Below are 22,184 nucleotides of genomic sequence, written 5' to 3' on the forward strand. Positions count from 1 at the left end.
ATCATTGACTTTATCACCCCACACGCCCTCCCCTCCGAGGACTACATTTTATTGGGAGACCTCAATTTCCACCTGGAAAAGAGCAACGACAGCAACGCCACCACCCTTCTGGACAATGTCGCCAACCTCGGACTCAAACAACTTGTCACTACCCCCACCCACATTGCAGGTCACACCCTCGACCCTATCTTCACCTCCAGCAAAGATGTCTCATTCAGTCACACCACACCTCTTCATTGGACGGACCACAGCTGCGTTCACTTTATCTACAATAAGACCACAATCCACAACCATCCTCAACCCACCCTGCGAAGAAATTGGAACAAAATCACCATCGACCAGATCTCCTCATCGCTTCTTCTAAACCCCCCCAGCCAACTCCTCAAACCCCGACCAAGCAGCCATTAACCTCACCCAATGGCTATCCAACAGCGCCGACATCCTAGCACCGTTGAAAAAAAATCAAATCAAACTAGGCAGCAAAAACACCTCCTGGTACAACGATGATCTTAAGAAATCGAAGAAACTCTGTCACTCCCTCGAGAAGGCCTGGAAAAAAGACCCAAACCCCATCACCAGGGACGCCTTCAAAAACGCCACCCGCATACACCGCCAACTAATCCGGTCTGCCAAGAAAGCTGCATTCAAAGACCGACTAGACAACAACGCCCACAACAGCAAGGAATTATTCAACATCGTCAAAGAATTTACCAACCCATCACCCAACTCCAACGACATCACCCCCTCCCAAGCCCTCTGCGACTCCCTAGCTTCCTTCTTCCACAACAAAATCGCAGACATCCACAACAGCTTCGACAACCGACCCGGAGACCAACCCACCCAACCTTCGGCAGGACCTTCACCCCCCTTGAACATCCTTAACGAATGGAACCCAATCTCCACTGAGGACACCATCCGCCTGATGAACTCCATCCACTCAGGATCCCCAACTGACCCATGCCCTCACCACATCTTCAACAAAGCAGACTCCTTCATAGCACCACACCTCCGGGATGTCATCAACAGCTCCCGCAACTCCGCCACCTTCCCGGAAAGCTGGAAACACGCAGAACTCAGTGCCCTTCTGGAAAAACCCACAGCTGACCCCACCAAACTCAAAAACTACCGCCCCATCTTGCTTCTTCCATTCCCGGCCAAAGTCATCGAGAAAGCTGTCAACAGCCAGCTCGCCACCTTCCTCAAAACCAACAAATCCCTCGACTCCTCACAGTCCGGCTTCCGAGCCAAACACAGCACTGAGACCGCACTTATCGCAGCAACAGACGACATTCGAACTCTACTGGACAACGGAGACACAGTCGCCCTCATCCTCCTCGACCTCTCCGCTGCCTTCGACACAGTCTGTCATAGCACCCTTCTACAGCGCCTCAGAAACGTCGGAATCCAAGGAAAAGCACTGGAATGGATCACCTATTCCTCACCGGAAGAACCCAGAGAGTCCGCCTCCCACCATTCAAATCAGAGGCCTCTGAAGTCAACTGCGGCGTGCCACAAGGATCGTCACTCAGCCCCACCCTCTTCAATGTATACATGAGCCCCCTTGCGGCCATCGCTCGCCAATACAATCTCAACATCATCTCCTACGCTGACGACACTCAACTGATCCTCTCACTCACCAAAGACCCTAACACCACCAAAACCAACTTACACGAAGGAATGAAAGAAGTAGCCGAGTGGATGAAGCACAGCCGTCTGAAACTGAACTCAGACAAATCAGAAGTCCTCATCTTAGGCACCTCCCCTTCCGCCTGGGATGACTCTTGGTGGCCAGAGGCCCTTGGAAAAGCACCCATCCCGATGGACCACGCACGGAACCTGGGCGTCATCCTGGACTCCTCACTCTCGATGACCAGACAAGTCAACGCCGTTTCATAATCTTGCTTCAACATTCTTCGCATGCTCAAAAAAACATTTTGCTGGATCCCCACCGAAACTAGAAAAACGGTCACCCACGCACTGGTCACAAGCCGCCTGCACTACGGAAACACCCTAGACGCCGGTACCACCGCAAAACTCCAGAAAAAACTCCAACGCATCCAGAACGCCTCAGCGAGGCTCATACTAGACATCCCGCGTAAAGAACACATCTCTGGTCACCTGAAAAACCTCCACTGGCTCCCCATAAATAAGAGGATTACTTTCCGCCTCCTAACCCACGCACACAAAGCACTTTACGAACTTGGACCCGAATGCCTCAACACACGATTGTCCTTCTACACCCCCTCCCGTCAGCTACGATCCTCCAACCAATCCCTTGCCACTGTACCTCGCATCAACAACACCACCATGGGAGGTAGATCCTTCTCCTACCTGGCAGCTAAAACTTGGAACTCTCTTCCCACTCACCTTCGCCTTACTCAGAACCACCTAGCATTCAGAAAGCAACTTAAAACTTGGATATTCGACAAATAATTCCCCACCCTTCCTCAAGCGCCTTGAGACCCTATGGGTATGTAGCGCGCTATATAAATCTCTTGACTTGTCTTGACTTGACTTGACATAATCAGAGCTGTGGCTAATGACTGCATGCCTAATTATGATGAAGCAAGCACCATGGCTCGTAGGGGCCCCACAACACACTTTTCCTAGCTCATTGAATTAAAGTATAAACTTCTGCCATGTGTGAGTGGTAAAGGCTTGTTAATTTTGTTGCTTTTCAAATTCACGTCTGACAACAAGACGAAGGAACATTGGGGCATCAGACGCTTTGGAAAGTAGCCACCAACCGCAGAGAAAGAGAGAAAGAGGGAAAAGACAGTATGAGGTGTGGAGAAAACAGCAGCAGGTACAAGGAGCTCAAATGAGATTAATGGCGCCTAAATAGAGCACGTAAAGGAACAGTTACAAATCTAAGAAAAGGGAAAGAAAAGACTAGGAAAAAACACAGAAAGAGCTTGTAGATGAAATTCTCTTCCAGGAACAGCAGGTTAAGAGAAATTACACAGGGAGCAGTTAAGCTTGTAACACGGGGGAGAATAGAAAAGAAAATGCAGTTTTATGAAGTGTGTTTGCCTAATCCAGCTAGCACTTTTATTTTATTTCTCTATTTGCTTCTTTTATTGGTAAAGTAAGTTTCAAGTGCATGCACAGGTATGACCGAGAGAGCCAGGGTATAATAATTTGAAGCGTTTGCACCAGCGCTAATGAAGGACGAGAGTTATAGCAAAGATATGAAAGGGGGAGCGATAATAAATATGTGATATGGCAATAGTGACACCAAAATAAGCCACCTATTTATAAAACTGACATGGAAGAAATACTAAAGGTTAACTTCTGAAATTGTAGCCGATGTTAAAAAGATTCTCGTTGTCGGCAGGATTAGAACTTGCGCGGGGAGACCCCAATGTATTTCTAGTCCATCGCCTTAACCACTCAGCCACAACAACTGACTGTAAGGCGTGTGCACATAATCTGTATGCAAGTTTTCAAGGTGTCCCACAGCAAATTCCTGATATTCTGCAACGCACCTTTTAAAAATAATGTTTTTTTCAGAAGGCACATTCTCTCCTAAAAACAAAAATTGCATGCGTATATCTCTAGTTTGGAATACCATAGGCTTGCATGCATACTCTCATGGGTCACTCAAGTTTTTTGGACCCTATTGCACTCTGTTTTCTTGCTGCTTTTAGTATATGGCCCTTATTACAGAAGTCTACCATCTTTGAGTATTTGAGGCTCCTTTGTAAGTGCTTTATATTTTTTCCTTGAAGAGCTATATAATAAAGGGGTCCGGGAAAGATTGCATTTATGGAAGATAAAAGAAGGCCCACTTGTCTCACCAAATGCTGTAGAGAAACCTGATGTTTTACTCATGTTATCCTTAGTTCGTTTTTGTTAGACCTTGCATTCTTAAGGTGGTCCCAACCCCACCTTATTGCTTTTCACCTCCGCATTTTGCTGTATCTTTTTGTTGGCCTTAGGACTCTGATCACTTTATCGCTACTAATCAGTGCTGAAGTGCACGTGCTTCTTCCCTAATCATGTGTATAATTGGAGTATACCTGACTGACAGATTTAATTTACTTGAAAGCCCCTTGTAAAGTGGTATACCATATACCCAGGGACTGATTGTGCCGCCCAAAGAAATAGCATTTCAAACCTGTCTCAAGCCTGCTACTGCAGTGCCTGTGCTGCAGTGTACTGCCACTTCGACTTGGCATTTAAAACTACTTGCCAAGCCTTAAACTCCAATTTTATTACATATCAGTAACCCCTAAGGTAGGCCCTAAGTAGTCCTAGGGGCATCATGCTATGTAAGTAAAAGGTAAGACATGTACTGTGGTACTTTGTATGTCCTAGTAGTATCAAACAGTCTATTACATTTTTCACTACTGTGAGGTCTGCCCCTCTTATAGGTTAGCATTGGGTATTCCCTTATACTTTTTGGGGGGTAATTCCATATCAGAGAGGAGAAGCTTTATTTATTTATTGATAAATCCTATCTACTGGTGAGGTTGGATTTAATCTTACTATTGTATAAATGCCATTTTTAGAGAGTGAGCATTTCTTTGCACTTACTGCTCTATTTGCATTGACACCTGTCTTCAATTGACGTCTGGATTGGGCTGCGAGACAGCTACATATGTGCATTCCCTGTAGACAGCCACAATACAGGTCACTCAACTGCAACTGCATTCATCTGCATTCTGATTGGCCTGGGGGAGAGCTCCGCTCCCCTTACTGCAAATATGTTCAAGAACGATAATTTATGTCAGTAAGTACAGTATACCTACATCTTATAATCATGTGTGTTTAAATAATTTGTTGTTAGATCGTTTAAATATTGAAAAGGATCTGTTTTTAATAGACATTTTACAAAAACAACTGGTACATTTGGGAATTCTGTAAAGGAAAAACCCAACTGCCGTGACATTGCCAACCACAATGCCGTGACTCGGATTCGAACCGAGGTTGCTGTGGCCACAACGCAGAGTACTAACCACTATACGATCACGGCGAGCTACTTGGGCTCAATAACGTACAGTGACATGAAGAAATTATAATTCGGAACACTCAGGGCTACTCCTGTGATAGGCTGAATGTGTTCATTGCTTCCTCATTCCTTATACAAAGGCTTTATCTCCTCAGTGGTTGATAGGCTGAAACCGTTTCCTGGCCGCCTGCTTGTGAACTGGCAGGAGTCAAAGATCACACATACACTGGTGGGCCTGTGATGGGACACCAATGCAGAGAAACACACCTGGCACAGATATTCTATCCTGTTTATTAGACCTGCATCTCCCCTGTACCTCCTCAAGCCATCTGTATGTGAAGCAAGAAAGAGTTAAGGAACGGTCCATCTACACTTTTATTGGGAGGATGCTGCCGTGAGCTCCTCCCAGCTAATCACACAAACAGCAGTAAAGCAAGATAACTACACAGTTAGGGGGGACTGCATGGTTAGGTTTTTGAGGAATTATTGAAACTGACCTCAGTGACCCATAATCAGATCTGTGGCTAATGACTGCATGCCTAATTATGATGAAGCAAGCACCATGGCTCGTAGGGGCCCCACAACACACTTTTCTTAGCTCATTGAATTAAAGTATAAACTTCTGCCATGTGTGAGTGGTAAAGGCTTGTTAATTTTGTTGCTTTTAAAATTCACGTCTGACAACAAGACGAAGGAACATTGGGGCATCAGACGCTTTGGAAAGTAGCCACCAACCGCAGAGAAAGAGAGAAAGAGGGAAAAGACAGTATGAGGTGTGGAGAAAACAGCAGCAGGTACAAGGAGCTCAAATGAGATTAATGACGCCTAAATAGAGCACGTAAAGGAACAGTTACACATCTAAGAAAAGGGAAAGAAAAGACTAGGAAAAAACACAGAAAGAGCTTGTAGATGAAATTCTCTTCCAGGAACAGCAGGTTAAGAGAAATTACACAGGGAGCAGTTAAGCTTGTAACACGGGGGAGAATAGAAAAGAAAATGCAGTTTTATGAAGTGTGTTTGCCTAATCCAGCTAGCACTTTTATTTTATTTCTCTATTTGCTTATTTTATTGGTAAAGTAAGTTTCAAGTGCATGCACAGGTATGACCGAGAGAGCCAGGGTATAATAATTTGAAGCGTTTGCACCAGCGCTAATGAAGGACGAGAGTTATAGCAAAGATATGAAAGGGGGAGCGATAATAAATATGTGATATGGCAATAGTGACACCAAAATAAACCACCTATTTATAAAAATGACATGGAAGAAATACTAAAGGTTAACTTCTGAAATTGTAGCCGATGTTAAAAAGATTCTCGTTGTCGGCAGGATTCGAACCTGCGCGGGTAGACCCCAATGGATTTCTAGTCCATCGCCTTAACCACTCAGCCACAACAACTGACTGTAAGGCGTGTGCACATAATCTGTATGCAAGTTTTCAAGGTGTCCCACAGCAAATTCCTGATATTCTGCAATGCACTTTTTAAAAATAATGTTTTTTTCAGCAGGCACATTCTCTCCTAAAAACAAAAATTGCATGCGTATATCTCTAGTTTGGAATACCATAGGCTTGCATGCATACTTTCATGGGTCACTCAAGTTTTTTGGACCCTATTGCACTCTGTTTTCGTGCTGCTTTTAGTATATGGCCCATATTACAGAAGTCTACCATCTTTGAGTATCTGAGACTCCTTTGTAAGTGCTTTATATTTTTTCCTTGAAGAGCTATATAATAAAGGGGTCCGGGAAAGATTGCATTTATGGAAGATAAAAGAAGGCCCACTTGTCTCACCAAATGCTGTAGAGAAACCTGAAGTTTTACTCATGTTATCCTTAGTTCGTTTTTGTTAGACCTTGCATTCTTAAGGTGGTCCCAACCCCACCTTATTGCTTTTCACCTCTGCATTTTGCTGTATCTTTTTGTTGGCCTTAGGACTCTGATCACTTTATCGCTACTAATCAGTGCTGAAGTGCACGTGCTTCTTCCCTAATCATGTGTATAATTGGAGTATACCTGACTGACAGATTTAATTTACTTGAAAGCCCCTTGTAAAGTGGTATACCATATACCCAGGGACTGATTGTGCCGCCCAAAGAAATAGCATTTCAAACCTGTCTCAAGCCTGCTACTGCAGTGCCTGTGCTGCAGTGTACTGCCACTTCGACTTGGCATTTAAAACTACTTGCCAAGCCTTAAACTCCAATTTTATTACATATCAGTAACCCCTAAGGTAGGCCCTAAGTAGTCCTAGGGGCATCATGCTATGCAAGTAAAAGGTAAGACATGTACTGTGGTAGTTTGTATGTCCTAGTAGTATCAAACAGTCTATTACATTTTTCACTACTGTGAGGTCTGCCCCTCTCATAGGTTAGCATTGGGTATTCCCTTATACTTTTTGGGGGGTAATTCCATATCAGAGAGGAGAAGCTTTATTTATTTATTGATAAATCCTATCTACTGGTGAGGTTGGATTTAATCTTACTATTGTATAAATGCCATTTTTAGAGAGTGAGCATTTCTCTGCACTTACTGCTCTATTTGCATGAAAACCTGTCTTCAATTGACGTCTGGATTGGGCTGCGAGACAGCTACATATGTGCATTCCCTGTAGACAGCCACAACACAGGTCACTCAACTGCAACTGCATTCATCTGCATTCTGATTGGCCTAGGGGAGAGCTCCGCTCCCCTTACCGCAAAAATGTTCAAGAACGATAATTTATGTCAGTAAGTACAGTATACCTACATCTTATAATCATGTGTGTTTAAATAATTTGTCGTTAGATCGTTTAAATATTGAAAAGGATCTGTTTTTAATAGACATTTTACAAAAACAACTGGTACATTTGGGAATTCTGTAAAGGAAAAACCCAACTGCTGTGACATTGCCAACCACAATGCCGTGACTCGGATTCGAACCGAGGTTGCTGCGGCCACAACGCAAAGTACTAACCACTATATGATCACGGCAAGCTACTTGGGCTCAATAACGTACAGTGACATGAAGAAATTATAATTCGGAACACTCAGGGCTACTCCTGTGATAGGCTGAATGTGTTCATTGCTTCCTCATTCCTTATACAAAGGCTTTATCTCCTCTGTGGTTGATAGGCTGAAACCGTTTCCTGGCCGCCTGCTTGTGAACTGGCAGGAGTCAAAGATCACACATACACTGGTGGGCCTGTGATGGGACACCAATGCAGAGAAACACACCTGGCGCAGATATTCTATTCTGTTTATTAGACCTGCATCTCCCCTGTACCTCCTCAAGCCATCTGTATGTGAAGCAAGAAAGAGTTAAGGAACGGTCCATCTACACTTTTATTGGGAGGATGCTGCCGTGAGCTCCTCCCAGCTAATCACACAAACAGCAGTAAAGCAAGATAACTACACAGTTAGGGGGGACTGCATGGTTAGGTTTTTGAGGAATTATTGAAACTGACCTCAGTGACCCATAATCAGATCTGTGGCTAATGACTGCATGCCTAATTATGATAAAGCAAGCACCATGGCTCGTAGGGGCCCCACAACACACTTTTCTTAGCTCATTGAATTAAAGTATAAACTTCTGCCATGTGTGAGTGGTAAAGGCTTGTTAATTTTGTTGCTTTTCAAATTCACGTCTGACAACAAGACGAAGGAACATTGGGGCATCATACGCTTTGGAAAGTAGCCACCAACCACAGAGAAAGAGAGAAAGAGGGAAAAGACAGTATGAGGTGTGGAGAAAACAGCAGCAGGTACAAGGAGCTCAAATGAGATTAATGACGCCTAAATAGAGCACGTAAAGGAACAGTTACACATCTAAGAAAAGGGAAAGAAAAGACTAGGAAAAAACACAGAAAGAGCTTGTAGATGAAATTCTCTTCCAGGAACAGCAGGTTAAGAGAAATTACACAGGGAGCAGTTAAGCTTGTAACACGGGGGAGAATAGAAAAGAAAATGCAGTTTTATGAAGTGTGTTTGCCTAATCCAGCTAGCACTTTTATTTTATTTCTCTATTTGCTTATTTTATTGGTAAAGTAAGTTTCAAGTGCATGCACAGGTATGACCGAGAGAGCCAGGGTATAATAATTTGAAGCGTTTGCACCAGCGCTAATGAAGGACGAGAGTTATAGCAAAGATATGAAAGGGGGAGCGATAATAAATATGTGATATGGCAATAGTGACACCAAAATAAGCCACCTATTTATAAAACTGACATGGAAGAAATACTAAAGGTTAACTTCTGAAATTGTAGCCGATGTTAAAAAGATTCTCGTTGTCGGCAGGATTCGAACCTGCGCGGGGAGACCCCAATGGATTTCTAGTCCATCGCCTTAACCACTCAGCCACAACAACTGACTTTAAGGCGTGTGCACATAATCTGTATGCAAGTTTTCAAGGTGTCCCACAGCAAATTCCTGATATTCTGCAATGCACTTTTTAAAAATAATGTTTTTTTCAGCAGGCACATTCTCTCCTAAAAACAAAAATTGCATGCGTATATCTCTAGTTTGGAATACCACAGGCTTGCATTCATACTCTCATGGGTCACTCAAGTTTTTTGGACCCTATTGCACTCTGTTTTCGTGCTGCTTTTAGTATATGGCCCATATTACAGAAGTCTACCATCTTTGAGTATTTGAGGCTCCTTTGTAAGTGCTTTATATTTTTTCCTTGAAGAGCTATATAATAAAGGGGTCCGGGAAAGATTGCATTTATGGAAGATAAAAGAAGGCCCACTTGTCTCACCAAATGCTGTAGAGAAACCTGATGTTTTACTCATGTTATCCTTAGTTCGTTTTTGTTAGACCTTGCATTCTTAAGGTGGTCCCAACCCCACCTTATTGCTTTTCACCTCCGCATTTTGCTGTATCTTTTTGTTGGCCTTAGGACTCTGATCACTTTATCGCTACTAATCAGTGCTGAAGTGCACGTGCTTCTTCCCTAATCATGTGTATAATTGGAGTATACCTGACTGACAGATTTAATTTACTTGAAAGCCCCTTGTAAAGTGGTATACCATATACCCAGGGACTGATTGTGCCGCCCAAAGAAATAGCATTTCAAACCTGTCTCAAGCCTGCTACTGCAGTGCCTGTGCTGCAGTGTACTGCCACTTCGACTTGGCATTTAAAACTACTTGCCAAGCCTTAAACTCCAATTTTATTACATATCAGTAACCCCTAAGGTAGGCCCTAGGTAGTCCTAGGGGCATCATGCTATGTAAGTAAAAGGTAAGACATGTACTGTGGTAGTTTGTATGTCCTAGTAGTATCAAACAGTCTATTACATTTTTCACTACTGTGAGGTCTGCCCCTCTCATAGGTTAGCATTGGGTATTCCCTTATACTTTTTGGGGGGTAATTCCATATCAGAGAGGAGAAGCTTTATTTATTTATTGATAAATCCTATCTACTGGTGAGGTTGGATTTAATCTTACTATTGTATAAATGCCATTTTTAGAGAGTGAGCATTTCTTTGCACTTACTGCTCTATTTGCATTGAAACCTGTCTTCTATTGACGTCTGGATTGGGCTGCGAGACAGCTACATATGTGCATTCCCTGTAGACAGCCACAATACAGGTCACTCAACTGCAACTGCATTCATCTGCATTCTGATTGGCCTGGGGGAGAGCTCCGCTCCCCTTACTGCAAATATGTTCAAGAACGATAATTTATGTCAGTAAGTACAGTATACCTACATCTTATAATCATGTGTGTTTAAATAATTTGTCGTTAGATCGTTTAAACATTGAAAAGGATCTGTTTTTAATAGACATTTTACAAAAACAACTGGTACATTTGGGAATTCTGTAAAGGAAAAACCCAACTGCCGTGACATTGCCAACCACAATGCCGTGACTCGGATTCGAACCGAGGTTGCTGCGGCCACAACGCAGAGTACTAACCACTATACGATCACGGCGAGCTACTTGGGCTCAATAACGTACAGTGACATGAAGAAATTATAATTCGGAACACTCAGGGCTACTCCTGTGATAGGCTGAATGTGTTCATTGCTTCCTCATTCCTTATACAAAGGCTTTATCTCCTCAGTGGTTGATAGGCTGAAACCGTTTCCTGGCCGCCTGCTTGTGAACTGGCAGGAGTCAAAGATCACACATACACTGGTGGGCCTGTGATGGGACACCAATGCAGAGAAACACACCTGGCGCAGATATTCTATCCTGTTTATTAGACCTGCATCTCCCCTGTACCTCCTCAAGCCATCTGTATGTGAAGCAAGAAAGAGTTAAGGAACGGTCCATCTACACTTTTATTGGGAGGATGCTGCCGTGAGCTCCTCCCAGCTAATCACACAAACAGCAGTAAAGCAAGATAACTACACAGTTAGGGGGGACTGCATGGTTAGGTTTTTGAGGAATTATTGAAACTGACCTCAGTGACCCATAATCAGATCTGTGGCTAATGACTGCATGCCTAATTATGATGAAGCAAGCACCATGGCTCGTAGGGGCCCCACAACACACTTTTCTTAGCTCATTGAATTAAAGTATAAACTTCTGCCATGTGTGAGTGGTAAAGGCTTGTTAATTTTGTTGCTTTTAAAATTCACGTCTGACAACAAGACGAAGGAACATTGGGGCATCAGACGCTTTGGAAAGTAGCCACCAACCGCAGAGAAAGAGAGAAAGAGGGAAAAGACAGTATGAGGTGTGGAGAAAACAGCAGCAGGTACAAGGAGCTCAAATGAGATTAATGACGCCTAAATAGAGCACGTAAAGGAACAGTTACACATCTAAGAAAAGGGAAAGAAAAGACTAGGAAAAAACACAGAAAGAGCTTGTAGATGAAATTCTCTTCCAGGAACAGCAGGTTAAGAGAAATTACACAGGGAGCAGTTAAGCTTGTAACACGGGGGAGAATTGAAAAGAAAATGCAGTTTTATGAAGTGTGTTTGCCTAATCCAGCTAACACTTTTATTTTATTTCTCTATTTGCTTATTTTATTGGTAAAGTAAGTTTCAAGTGCATGCACAGGTATGACCGAGAGAGCCAGGGTATAATAATTTGAAGCGTTTGCACCAGCGCTAATGAAGGACGAGAGTTATAGCAAAGATATGAAAGGGGGAGCGATAATAAATATGTGATATGGCAATAGTGACACCAAAATAAACCACCTATTTATAAAAATGACATGGAAGAAATACTAAAGGTTAACTTCTGAAATTGTAGCCGATGTTAAAAAGATTCTCGTTGTCGGCAGGATTCGAACCTGCGCGGGTAGACCCCAATGGATTTCTGGTCCATCGCCTTAACCACTCAGCCACAACAACTGACTGTAAGGCGTGTGCACATAATCTGTATGCAAGTTTTCAAGGTGTCCCACAGCAAATTCCTGATATTCTGCAATGCACTTTTTAAAAATAATGTTTTTTTCAGCAGGCACATTCTCTCCTAAAAACAAAAATTGCATGCGTATATCTCTAGTTTGGAATACCATAGGCTTGCATGCATACTCTCATGGGTCACTCAAGTTTTTTGGACCCTATTGCACTCTGTTTTCGTGCTGCTTTTAGTATATGGCCCATATTACAGAACTCTACCATCTTTGAGTATCTGAGACTCCTTTGTAAGTGCTTTATATTTTTTCCTTGAAGAGCTATATAATAAAGGGGTCCGGGAAAGATTGCATTTATGGAAGATAAAAGAAGGCCCACTTGTCTCACCAAATGCTGTAGAGAAACCTGATGTTTTACTCATGTTATCCTTAGTTCGTTTTTGTTAGACCTTGCATTCTTAAGGTGGTCCCAACCCCACCTTATTGCTTTTCACCTCTGCATTTTGCTGTATCTTTTTGTTGGCCTTAGGACTCTGATCACTTTATCGCTACTAATCAGTGCTGAAGTGCACGTGCTTCTTCCCTAATCATGTGTATAATTGGAGTATACCTGACTGACAGATTTAATTTACTTGAAAGCCTCTTGTAAAGTGGTATACCATATACCCAGGGACTGATTGTGCCGCCCAAAGAAATAGCATTTCAAACCTGTCTCAAGCCTGCTACTGCAGTGCCTGTGCTGCAGTGTACTGCCACTTCGACTTGGCATTTAAAACTACTTGCCAAGCCTTAAACTCCAATTTTATTACATATCAGTAACCCCTAAGGTAGGCCCTAAGTAGTCCTAGGGGCATCATGCTATGCAAGTAAAAGGTAAGACATGTACTGTGGTAGTTTGTATGTCCTAGTAGTATCAAACAGTCTATTACATTTTTCACTACTGTGAGGTCTGCCCCTCTCATAGGTTAGCATTGGGTATTCCCTTATACTTTTTGGGGGGTAATTCCATATCAGAGAGGAGAAGCTTTATTTATTTATTGATAAATCCTATCTACTGGTGAGGTTGGATTTAATCTTACTATTGTATAAATGCCATTTTTAGAGAGTGAGCATTTCTCTGCACTTACTGCTCTATTTGCATGAAAACCTGTCTTCAATTGACGTCTGGATTGGGCTGCGAGACAGCTACATATGTGCATTCCCTGTAGACAGCCACAACACAGGTCACTCAACTGCAACTGCATTCATCTGCATTCTGATTGGCCTGGGGGAGAGCTCCGCTCCCCTTACCGCAAAAATGTTCAAGAACGATAATTTATGTCAGTAAGTACAGTATACCTACATCTTATAATCATGTGTGTTTAAATAATTTGTCGTTAGATCGTTTAAATATTGAAAAGGATCTGTTTTTAATAGACATTTTACAAAAACAACTGGTACATTTGGGAATTCTGTAAAGGAAAAACCCAACTGCTGTGACATTGCCAACCACAATGCCGTGACTCGGATTCGAACCGAGGTTGCTGCGGCCACAACGCAAAGTACTAACCACTATATGATCACGGCAAGCTACTTGGGCTCAATAACATACAGTGACATGAAGAAATTATAATTCGGAACACTCAGGGCTACTCCTGTGATAGGCTGAATGTGTTCATTGCTTCCTCATTCCTTATACAAAGGCTTTATCTCCTCAGTGGTTGATAGGCTGAAACGGTTTCCTGGCCGCCTGCTTGTGAACTGGCAGGAGTCAAAGATCACACATACACTGGTGGGCCTGTGATGGGACACCATGCAGAGAAACACACCTGGCGCAGATATTCTATTCTGTTTATTAGACCTGCATCTCCCCTGTACCTCCTCAAGCCATCTGTATGTGAAGCAAGAAAGAGTTAAGGAACGGTCCATCTACACTTTTATTGGGAGGATGCTGCCGTGAGCTCCTCCCAGCTAATCACACAAACAGCAGTAAAGCAAGATAACTACACAGTTAGGGGGGACTGCATGGTTAGGTTTTTGAGGAATTATTGAAACTGACCTCAGTGACCCATAATCAGATCTGTGGCTAATGACTGCATGCCTAATTATGATAAAGCAAGCACCATGGCTCGTAGGGGCCCCACAACACACTTTTCTTAGCTCATTGAATTAAAGTATAAACTTCTGCCATGTGTGAGTGGTAAAGGCTTGTTAATTTTGTTGCTTTTCAAATTCACGTCTGACAACAAGACGAAGGAACATTGGGGCATCAGACGCTTTGGAAAGTAGCCACCAACCACAGAGAAAGAGAGAAAGAGGGAAAAGACAGTATGAGGTGTGGAGAAAACAGCAGCAGGTACAAGGAGCTCAAATGAGATTAATGACGCCTAAATAGAGCACGTAAAGGAACAGTTACACATCTAAGAAAAGGGAAAGAAAAGACTAGGAAAAAACACAGAAAGAGCTTGTAGATGAAATTCTCTTCCAGGAACAGCAGGTTAAGAGAAATTACACAGGGAGCAGTTAAGCTTGTAACACGGGGGAGAATAGAAAAGAAAATGCAGTTTTATGAAGTGTGTTTGCCTAATCCAGCTAGCACTTTTATTTAATTTCTCTATTTGCTTATTTTATTGGTAAAGTAAGTTTCAAGTGCATGCACAGGTATGACCGAGAGAGCCAAAGTATAATAATTTGAAGCGTTTGCAGCAGCGCTAATGAAGGACGAGAGTTATAGCAAAGATATGAAAGGGGGAGCGATAATAAATATGTGATATGGCAATAGTGACACCAAAATAAGCCACCTATTTATAAAACTGACATGGAAGAAATACTAAAGGTAAACTTCTGAAATTGTAGCCGATGTTAAAAAGATTCTCGTTGTCGGCAGGATTCGAACTTGCGCGGGGAGACCCCAATGGATTCCTAGTCCATCGCCTTACCCACTCGGCCACAACAAATGACTGTAAGGCGTGTGCACATAATCTGTATGCAAGTTTTCCAGGTGTCCCACAGCAAATTCCTGATATTCTGCAATGCACTTTTTAAAAATAATGTTTTTTTCAGCAGGCACATTCTCTCCTAAAAACAAAAATTGCATGCGTATATCTCTAGTTTGGAATACCATAGGCTTGCATGCATACTCTCGTGGGCCACTCAAGATTTTTTGGACCCTATTGCACTCTGTTTTCGTGCTGCTTTTAGTATATGGCCCATATTACAGAAGTCTACCATCTTTGAGTATTTGAGGCTCCTTTGTAAGTGCTTTATATTTTTTCCTTGAAGAGCTATATAATAAATGGGTCCGGGAAAGATTGCATTTATGGAAGATAAAAGAAGCCCCACTTGTCTCACCAAATGCTGTAGAGAAACCTGATGTTTTACTCATGTTATCCTTAGTTCATTTTTGTTAGACCTTGCATTCTTAAGGTGGTCCCAACCCCACCTTATTGCTTTTCACCTCCGCATTTTGCTGTATCTTTTTGTTGGCCTTAGGACTCTGATCACTTTATCGCTACTAATCAGTGCTGAAGCGCACGTGCTTCTTCCCTAATCATGTGTATAATTGGAGTATACCTGACTGACAGATTTAATTTACTTGAAAGCCCCTTGTAAAGTGGTATACCATATACCCAGGGACTGATTGTGCCGCCCAAAGAAATAGCATTTCAAACCTGTCTCAAGCCTGCTACTGCAGTGCCTGTGCTGCAGTGTACTGCCACTTCGACTTGGCATTTAAAACTACTTGCCAAGCCTTAAACTTCAATTTTATTACATATTAGTAACCCCTAAGGTAGGCCCTAGGTAGTCCTAGGGGCATCATGCTATGTAAGTAAAAGGTGAGACATGTACTGTGGTAGTTTGTATGTCCTAGTAGTATCAAACAGTCTATTACATTTTTCACTACTGTGAGGTCTGCCCCTCTCATAGGTTAGCATTGGGTATTCCCTTATACTTTTTGGGGGGTAATTCCATATCAGAGAGGAGAAGCTTTATTTATTTATTGATAAATCCTATCTACTGGTGAGGTTGGATTTAATCTTACTATTGTATAAATGCCATTTTTAGAGAGTGAGCATTTCTCTGCACTTACTGCTCTATTTGCATTGAAACCTGTCTTCAATTGACGTCTGGATTGGGCTGCGAGACAGCTACATATGTGCATTCCCTGTAGACAGCCACAAAACAGGTCACTCAACTGCAACTGCATTCATCTGCATTCTGATTGGCCTGGGGGAGAGCTCCGCTCCCCTTACCGCAAATATGTTCAAGAACGATAATTTATGTCAGTAAGTACAGTATACCTACATCTTATAATCATGTGTGTTTAAATAATTTGTCGTTAGATCGTTTAAATATTGAAAAGGATCTGTTTTTAATAGACATTTTACAAAAACAACTGGTACATTTGGGAATTCTGTAAAGGAAAAACCCAAATGCCGTGACATTGCCAACCACAATGCCGTGACTCGGATTCGAACCGAGGTTGCTGCGGCCACAACGCAGAGTACTAACCACTATACGATCACGGCGAGCTACTTGGGCTCAATAACGTACAGTGACATGAAGAAATTATAATTCGGAACACTCAGGGCTACTCCTGTGATAGGCTGAATGTGTTCATTGCTTCCTCATTCCTTATACAAAGGCTTTATCTCATCAGTGGTTGATAGGCTGAAACCATTTCCTGGCCGCCTGCTTGTGAACTGGCAGGATTCAAAGATCACACATACACTGGTGGGCCTGTGATGGGACACCAATGCAGAGAAACACACCTGGTGCAGATATTCTATTCTGTTTATTAGACCTGCATCTCCCCTGTACCTCCTCAAGCCATCTGTATGTGAAGCAAGAAAAAGTTAAGGAACGGTCCATCTACACTTTTATTGGGAGGATGCTGCCGTGAGCTCCTCCCAGCTAATCACACAAACAGCAGTAAAGCAAGATAACTACACAGTTAGGGGGGACTGCATGGTTAGGTTTTTGAGGAATTATTGAAACTGACCTCAGTGACCCATAATGAGAGCTGTGGCTAATGACTGCATGCCTAATTATGATGAAGCAAGCACCATGGCTCGTAGGGGCCCCACAACACACTTTTCTTAGCTCATTGAATTAAAGTATAAACTTTTGCCATGTGTGAGTGGTAAAGGCTTGTTAATTTTGTTGCTTTTCAAATTCACGTCTGACAACAAGACGAAGGAACATTGGGGCATCAGACGCTTTGGAAAGTAGCCACCAACCGCAGAGAAAGAGAGAAAGAGGGAAAAGACAGTATGAGGTGTGGAGAAAACAGCAGCAGGTACAAGGAGCTCAAATGAGATTAATGGCGCCTAAATAGAGCACGTAAAGGAACAGTTACAAATCTAAGAAAAGGGAAAGAAAAGACTAGGAAAAACACAGAAAGAGCTTGTAGATGAAATTATCTTCCAGGAACAGCAGGTTAAGAGAAATTACACAGGGAGCAGTTAAGCTTGTAACACGGGGGAGAATAGAAAAGAAAATGCAGTTTTATGAAGTGGGTTTGCCTAATCCAGCTAGCACTTTAATTTTATTTCTCTATTTGCTTCTTTTATTGGTAAAGTAAGTTTCAAGTGCATGCACAGGTATGACCGAGAGAGCCAGGGTATAATAATTTGAAGCGTTTGCACCAGCGCTAATGAAGGACGAGATTATAGCAAAGATATGAAAGGGGGAGCGATAATAAATATGTGATATGGCAATAGTGACACCAAAATAGGCCACCTATTTATAAAACTGACATGGAAGAAATACTAAAGGTTAACTTCTGAAATTGTAGCCGATGTTAAAAAGATTCTCGTTGTCGACAGGATTCGAACCTGTGCGGGGAGACCCCAATGGATTTCTAGTCCATCGCCTTAACCACTCGGCCACAACAACTGACTGTAAGGCGTGTGCACATAATCTGTATGCAAGTTTTTAAGGTGTCCCACAGCAAATTCCTGATATTCTGCAATGCACTTTTTAAAAATAATGTTTTTTTCAGCAGGCACATTCTCTCCTGAAAACAAAAATTGCATGTGTATATCTCTAGTTTGGAATACCATAGGCTTGCATGCATACTCTCATGGGTCACTCACGTTTTTTGGACCCTATTGCACTCTGTTTTCATGCTGCTTTTAGTATATGGCCCATATTACAGAAGTCTACCATCTTTGAGTATTTGAGGCTCCTTTGTAAGTGCTTTATATTTTTTCCTTGAAGAGCTATATAATAAAGGGGTCCGGGAAAGATTGCATTTATGGAAGATAAAAGAAGGCCCACTTGTCTCACCAAATTCTGTAGAGAAACCTGATGTTTTACTCATGTTATCCTTAGTTCGTTTTTGTTAGACCTTGCATTCTTAAGGTGGTCCCAACCCCACCTTATTGCTTTTCACCTCTGCATTTTGCTGTATCTTTTTGTTGGCCTTAGGAATCTGATCACTTTATCGCTACTAATCAGTGCTGAAGTGCACGTGCTTCTTCCCTAATCATGTGTATAATTGGAGTATACCTGACTGACAGATTTAATTTACTTGAAAGCCCCTTGTAAAGTGGTATACCATATACCCAGGGACTGATTGTGCCGCTCAAAGAAAAAGCATTTCAAACCTGTCTCAAGCCTGCTACTGCAGTGCCTGTGCTGCAGTGTACTGCCACTTCGACTTGGCATTTAAAACTACTTGCCAAGCCTTAAACTCCAATTTTATTACATATCAGTAACCCCTAAGGTAGGCCCTAAGTAGTCCTAGGGGCATCATGCTATGCAAGTAAAAGGTAAGACATGCACTGTGGTAGTTTGTATGTCCTAGTAGTATCAAACAGTCTATTACATTTTTCACTACTGTGAGGTCTGCCCCTCTCATAGGTTAGCATTGGGTATTCCCTTATACTTTTTGGGGGGTAATTCCATATCAGAGAGGAGAAGCTTTATTTATTTATTGATAAATCCTATCTACTGGTGAGGTTGGATTTAATCTTACTATTGTATAAATGCCATTTTTAGAGAGTGAGCATTTCTCTGCACTTACTGCTCAATTTGCATGAAAACCTGTGTTCAATTGACGTCTGGATTGGGCTGAGAGACAGCTACATATGTGCATTCCCTGTAGACAGCCACAACACAGGTCACTCAACTGCAACTGCATTCATCTGCATTCTGATTGGCCTGGGGGAGAGCTCCGCTCCCCTTACCGCAAATATGTTCAAGAACGATAATTTATGTCAGTAAGTACAGTATACCTACATCTTATAATCATGTGTGTTTAAATAATTTGTCGTTAGATCGTTTAAATATTGAAAAGGATCTGTTTTTAATAGACATTTTACAAAAACAACTGGTACATTTGGGAATTCTGTAAAGGAAAATCCCAACTGTCGTGACATTGCCAACCACAATGCCGTGACTCGGATTCGAACCGAGGTTGCTGCGGCCACAACGCAGAGTACTAACCACTATACGATCACGGCGAGCTACTTGGGCTCAATAACGTACAGTGACATGAAGAAATTATAATTCGGAACACTCAGGGCTACTCCTGTGATAGGCTGAATGTGTTCATTGCTTCCTCATTCCTTATACAAAGGCTTTATCTCCTCAGTGGTTGATAGGCTGAAACCGTTTCCTGGCCGCCTGCTTGTGAACTGGTAGGAGTCAAAGATCACACATACACTGGTGGGCCTGTGATGGGACACCAATGCAGAGAAACACACCTGGCGCAGATATTCTATTCTGTTTATTAGACCTGCATCTCCCCTGTACCTCCTCAAGCCATCTGTATGTGAAGCAAGAAAGAGTTAAGGAACGGTCCATCTACACTTTTATTGGGAGGATGCTGCCGTGAGCTCCTCCCAGCTAATCACACAAACAGCAGTAAAGCAAGATAACTACACAGTTAGGGGGGACTACATGGTTAGGTTTTTGAGGAATTATTGAAACTGACCTCAGTGACCCATAATCGGAGCTGTGGCTAATGACTGCATGCCTAATTATGATGAAGCAAGCACCATGGCTCGTAGGGGCCCCACAACACACTTTTCTTAGCTCATTGAATTAAAGTATAAACTTCTGCCATGTGTAAGTGGTAAAGGCTTGTTAATTTTGTTGCTTTTCAAATTCACGTCTGACAACAAGACGAAGGAACATTGGGGCATCAGACGCTTTGGAAAGTAGCCACCAACCGCAGAGAAAGAGAGAAAGAGGGAAAAGACAGTATGAGGTGTGGAGAAAACAGCAGCAGGTACAAGGAGCTCAAATGAGATTAATGGCGCCTAAATAGAGCACGTAAAGGAACAGTTACAAATCTAAGAAAAGGGAAAGAAAAGACTAGGAAAAAACACAGAAAGAGCTTGTAGATGAAATTCTCTTCCAGGAACAGCAGGTTAAGAGAAATTACACAGGGAGCAGTTAAGCTTGTAACACTGGGGAGAATAGAAAAGAAAATGCAGTTTTATGAAGTGTGTTTGCCTTATCCAGCTAGCACTTTTATTTTATTTCTCTATTTGCTACTTTTATTGGTAAAGTAAGTTTCAAGTGCATGCACAGGTATGACCGAGAGAGCCAGGGTATAATAATTTGAAGCGTTTGGACCAGCGCTAATGAAGGTCGAGAGTTATAGCAAAGATATGAAAGGGGGAGCGATAATAAATATGTGATATGGCAATAGTGACACCAAAATAAGCCACCTATTTATAAAACTGACATGGAAGAAATACTAAAGGTTAACTTCTGAAATTGTAGCCGATGTTAAAAAGATTCTCATTGTCGGCAGGATTCAAACCTGCACGGGGAGACCCCAATGGATTTCTAGTCCATCGCCTTACCCACTCGACCACAACAACTGACTGTAAGTCTTGTGCACATAATCTGTATGCAAGTTTTCAAGGTGTCCCACAGCAAATTGCTGATATTCTGCAATGCACTTTTTAAAAATAATGTTTTTTTCAGCAGGCACATTCTCTCCTGAAAACAAAAATTGCATGTGTATATCTCTAGTTTGGAATACCATAGGCTTGCATGCATACTCTCATGGGTCACTCACGTTTTTTGGACCCTATTGCACTCTGTTTTCATGCTGCTTTTAGTATATGGCCCATATTACAGAAGTCTACCATCTTTGAGTATTTGAGGCTCCTTTGTAAGTGCTTTATATTTTTTCCTTGAAGAGCTATATAATAAAGGGGTCCGGGAAAGATTGCATTTATGGAAGATAAAAGAAGGCCCACTTGTCTCACCAAATGCTGTAGAGAAACCTGATGTTTTACTCATGTTATCCTTAGTTCGTTTTTGTTAGACCTTGCATTCTTAAGGTGGTCCCAACCCCACCTTATTGCTTTTCACCTCTGCATTTTGCTGTATCTTTTTGTTGGCCTTAGGACTCTGATCACTTTATCGCTACTAATCAGTGCTGAAGTGCACGTGCTTCTTCCCTAATCATGTGTATAATTGGAGTATACCTGACTGACAGATTTAATTTACTTGAAAGCCCCTTGTAAAGTGGTATACCATATACCCAGGGACTGATTGTGCCGCCCAAAGAAATAGCATTTCAAACCTGTCTCAAGCCTGCTACTGCAGTGCCTGTGCTGCAGTGTACTGCCACTTCGACTTGGCATTTAAAACTACTTGCCAAGCCTTAAACTCCAATTTTATTACATATCAGTAACCCCTAAGGTAGGCCCTAAGTAGTCCTAGGGGCATCATGCTATGCAAGTAAAAGGTAAGACATGCACTGTGGTAGTTTGTATGTCCTAGTAGTATCAAACAGTCTATTACATTTTTCACTACTGTGAGGTCTGCCCCTCTCATAGGTTAGCATTGGGTATTCCCTTATACTTTTTGGGGGGTAATTCCATATCAGAGAGGAGAAGCTTTATTTATTTATTGATAAATCCTATCTACTGGTGAGGTTGGATTTAATCTTACTATTGTATAAATGCCATTTTTAGAGAGTGAGCATTTCTCTGCA

General features: G+C 42.2%; 7 non-coding genes across 7 annotated transcripts; all 7 read right to left on the minus strand.

The window, feature by feature from the left end:
• Nucleotides 1–6,267: 6,267 nt before the first annotated feature.
• TRNAS-AGA (transfer RNA serine (anticodon AGA)) lies at nucleotides 6,268–6,349 on the minus strand. The gene has a single exon. It is a non-coding gene; the product is annotated as a tRNA-Ser (tRNA).
• Nucleotides 6,350–9,209: 2,860 nt separating this feature from the next.
• On the minus strand, nucleotides 9,210–9,291 carry TRNAS-AGA (transfer RNA serine (anticodon AGA)). Its single transcript has one exon. It is a non-coding gene; the product is annotated as a tRNA-Ser (tRNA).
• Nucleotides 9,292–10,790: 1,499 nt separating this feature from the next.
• Nucleotides 10,791–10,862, minus strand: TRNAH-GUG (transfer RNA histidin (anticodon GUG)). The gene has a single exon. It is a non-coding gene; the product is annotated as a tRNA-His (tRNA).
• A 4,230-nt stretch (nucleotides 10,863–15,092) lies between these two features.
• TRNAP-AGG (transfer RNA proline (anticodon AGG)) lies at nucleotides 15,093–15,174 on the minus strand. The gene has a single exon. It is a non-coding gene; the product is annotated as a tRNA-Pro (tRNA).
• Nucleotides 15,175–16,674: 1,500 nt separating this feature from the next.
• TRNAH-GUG (transfer RNA histidin (anticodon GUG)) lies at nucleotides 16,675–16,746 on the minus strand. The gene has a single exon. It is a non-coding gene; the product is annotated as a tRNA-His (tRNA).
• Nucleotides 16,747–18,033: 1,287 nt separating this feature from the next.
• Nucleotides 18,034–18,115, minus strand: TRNAS-AGA (transfer RNA serine (anticodon AGA)). The gene has a single exon. It is a non-coding gene; the product is annotated as a tRNA-Ser (tRNA).
• Nucleotides 18,116–19,614: 1,499 nt separating this feature from the next.
• TRNAH-GUG (transfer RNA histidin (anticodon GUG)) lies at nucleotides 19,615–19,686 on the minus strand. The gene has a single exon. It is a non-coding gene; the product is annotated as a tRNA-His (tRNA).
• Between the last annotated feature and the right edge of the window lie 2,498 nt (nucleotides 19,687–22,184).

Source organism: Lissotriton vulgaris, chromosome 1_1 (assembly GCF_964263255.1).
Source record: "Lissotriton vulgaris chromosome 1_1, aLisVul1.2, whole genome shotgun sequence".
In the NCBI taxonomy this organism is placed as follows: Eukaryota; Metazoa; Chordata; class Amphibia; order Caudata; family Salamandridae; genus Lissotriton; species Lissotriton vulgaris.